The 2,683-nt window shown below is 50.2% G+C and overlaps 1 protein-coding gene across 2 annotated transcripts in view; it reads left to right on the top strand.

The window, feature by feature from the left end:
• Positions 1-6: 6 nt before the first annotated feature.
• STAU2 (staufen double-stranded RNA binding protein 2) overlaps positions 7-2,683 on the top strand; it is a 380,463-nt gene continuing 377,786 nt past the window's right edge. The window contains exon 1 of one of the 2 annotated variants that reach the window (XM_006880468.1): positions 7-102. The gene's annotated coding sequence lies outside the window, so the exon portion shown is untranslated. The remainder of the gene's footprint in view (positions 103-2,683) is intronic. The other variant, XM_006880469.1, reaches the window with a different exon arrangement.

The following is a 2,683-nucleotide window of genomic DNA, read 5'->3' as shown; positions in this document are numbered from 1 at the left end:
GCCCGAGGGGTGGAAGCCGGCGGCGGCGGCGGCCGAGCGGGGTCAGTTCTCTGTAGTGTTTGCCAATGTTGGAGCCGCCTGCAAAGTGTCCCCGGCAAGAAGGTAAATGCCCTCACTGGGGGCCCCCCCGGAGGGCCAGACTTCCGCCCCGTTGGTGGAGGAGGCAGAGGGCGCTGGGGAGCCCTGCAGGTCCCCGGCGCGCGGCGATCCCGGGAAGAGCGGCCCCTTCGCGGCCTCCCCTCCCCCGCGCCTTCCCTCCCTCCTCGGCTCGCTCCTGGAGGGGGAGGGGACGAGAGCCACCCGACGGGGGTGGGTGGGCCCTGGGGGCTGCGCTGGGGTCGCTGGGGAGGAGGCGGGTGGATTGGGGGGGCGTGTGTGGAGGGGGTGGGACGCGTGTGCTGGGGTTGGGACGACACAGGTGTCCTGAGGGGAGGAGCCCGGAGGAGGCTGGCTCTAGTGGGGGTCTCGGGGCGGCAGGAACTGGAGGGCGCAGGAAGGTGGGGGTCGCGGGCGCTGGTGGGAGCACCGGAAGAGGGGACCGCGGACGCAGTGGCGCGGTGGGAGAGGCGGCCTGGGGGCCGGGGGAGGGTCCCCGCGGAGGGCAGGGATGGAGCCAGGGCCTGGGAAGCCCGCGGGGAAGGGGCTTGGGGCTCTGGGCACTCGAGGGGCAGGGGGGCGCCGCGGGTGAGGTGGGTGGGGCGGCTATTTCTGTATAATGGGCAAGTGGTGAAGACGTAACTCGCCGAAATGGGGAAGGTAGGTGGGGCCGTGGGGCCAAAATATATCCTATGACAGGCAAGTTTGCTGTGGCTCTTACGAACTACTACCGTGATGGCTCGGCTTAAAGGGGTAGTTGGCGGTTAGTGACCTTGCCGGGGTGAAGGGAGTTGGGCGAGGAGACAAAGATCAGTTACTGAATCCAATGTGTGAAGGGAGGGACTCCTGTCTGTCCTGGGGTGAGCTGGGGATTGCGATGAGGGGGGGTGTTCTGCAGAGTCAATTGAGGAGATGCAAAGCTGGGATTCTTTTTGCACTCTCTCGGGAGGGGGGCGGGGAGCATAGCCTTGGGGTTCTGGAACTCCGTGGAAATATATGCAGAATTTTGCATTGGTGAAAATTTTTCTTTGAGAAGGGACCATATTTCTGCTCTACCTTCCTCCCCCAAGGGATAAGAACTATTTGGGTGGAGGACCATCCAATTAGGGGAGACTCAGCAATTCACTGAAAGAATTTAGAGTGGGTGGATCTGACAGAAGGGATAGAGGGATTCTTTAAAGTTATTTCGCTGTTAACGGAAAGGCTTTTATGTTTTAATGTTTCATTTCACAATTTTGGCGAACTTCAGGTGAACATTACCTCTCTCCAGATTCGTAGGCAAATATGGTGAACACGCATGATAATGATGCTTTTAGGATAATAGTAACATTGTAGAAGAAAAGATTGCAACATTTTCGAGGAGGACAGATTTTTTTTCCATCCTTGTTTCATTGTTGATTTAAATATTCTGTTTTGAGTTGAACCGCAGTGGAAAAAAATAAAACCTCTTCCTAATAAAATCATCAGAAATGAGACTTATTTGGCATCTCAATTGTTTTGTAATATGGCAGATTTTTCATTGTTCACGTTGTGCTTTACTGCAAACCAGAGCGATCACATATCACTTGAATTGTAAATTTGCTGGATTTTGCAGCAGGCCTGTATTTGCAAAGCACTTAAGGTAAACTATATGTGATGTGTATGTTACCTTCCCCCCACTCCCACCCCACCCCCCTTTTATGGTATAGTTTCATCTCAGATCGTCACTTCATTACTGTACAGTGTGATTTTAAATTTACTTCTAAGTAATCTTCAAACTCATGCATTGCCCCTTACAGTAGACACTCATTAAAAGCCTCGACTGACTCCACTACTTGAGTGAACTGTAGTGGGGGCAGAGGGGAGGGGAATCTTAATTAAAAAACCTCATCTGGGTTTTCAGAGGCTGTAAATCTTGTGGGGAGATTTCTCATCTTTCTCCCTTCGAGTCACTATTGGGCTAGCAACACAACTCCTTGCTCACTAGGCCACTGTTGTTAGTTTGAACCGGCTCATAGATTCACTAGCAGGTTTTCAGAGGCCACATCACATGGGAGCAGATTGCTCATCGTTTTCTCGAGGAGCAGCTGGTGGATTTGAACCACAAGCCTTTGAGATAACAGGTCCTGGGGTAGTAGCACTCTTGCCACTCTTCTAGCAGTGCTCCCCCACTAGGCCACTAGAGTTCTTGAAATGGTTTTTTGTTGTTTGCTGTTGAATTAGAACTGACCCTCCAGCAGGTTTTCAGAGGCAATAAATCACAAGGGATGAGATTGTCCATTCTCTAGTGCTGAGCAGCTGGTGAGTTTGGATTACACACTTTTGGGATTGTTGTTGGGAGGATATAGTGTATATTACCTCATAAATTACTGATTTTCCTTTTCCTTAAAAACTAGTTTTTTAATCTGTAAAAGTGTTACAATATAATCCAGTTATCTATTTTTGACTCTACATTTTAAAGATTTCATTTAGCAGTTGTAAATGATATGACTTCACAAAAAAGTTGCAAGATTAAGAGCAATTATGAACATCCCCAAAATCTTTCCACAGATTTATTGGCTTATCATTTGTTCTTTCCATCATACACACAATATATATATATATATAT

Source organism: Elephantulus edwardii, unplaced genomic scaffold (assembly GCF_000299155.1).
Source record: "Elephantulus edwardii isolate Elephantulus edwardi_28Jun2011 unplaced genomic scaffold, EleEdw1.0 scaffold00008, whole genome shotgun sequence".
In the NCBI taxonomy this organism is placed as follows: Eukaryota; Metazoa; Chordata; class Mammalia; order Macroscelidea; family Macroscelididae; genus Elephantulus; species Elephantulus edwardii.
This window is presented reverse-complemented; position numbering and strand designations above follow the sequence as displayed.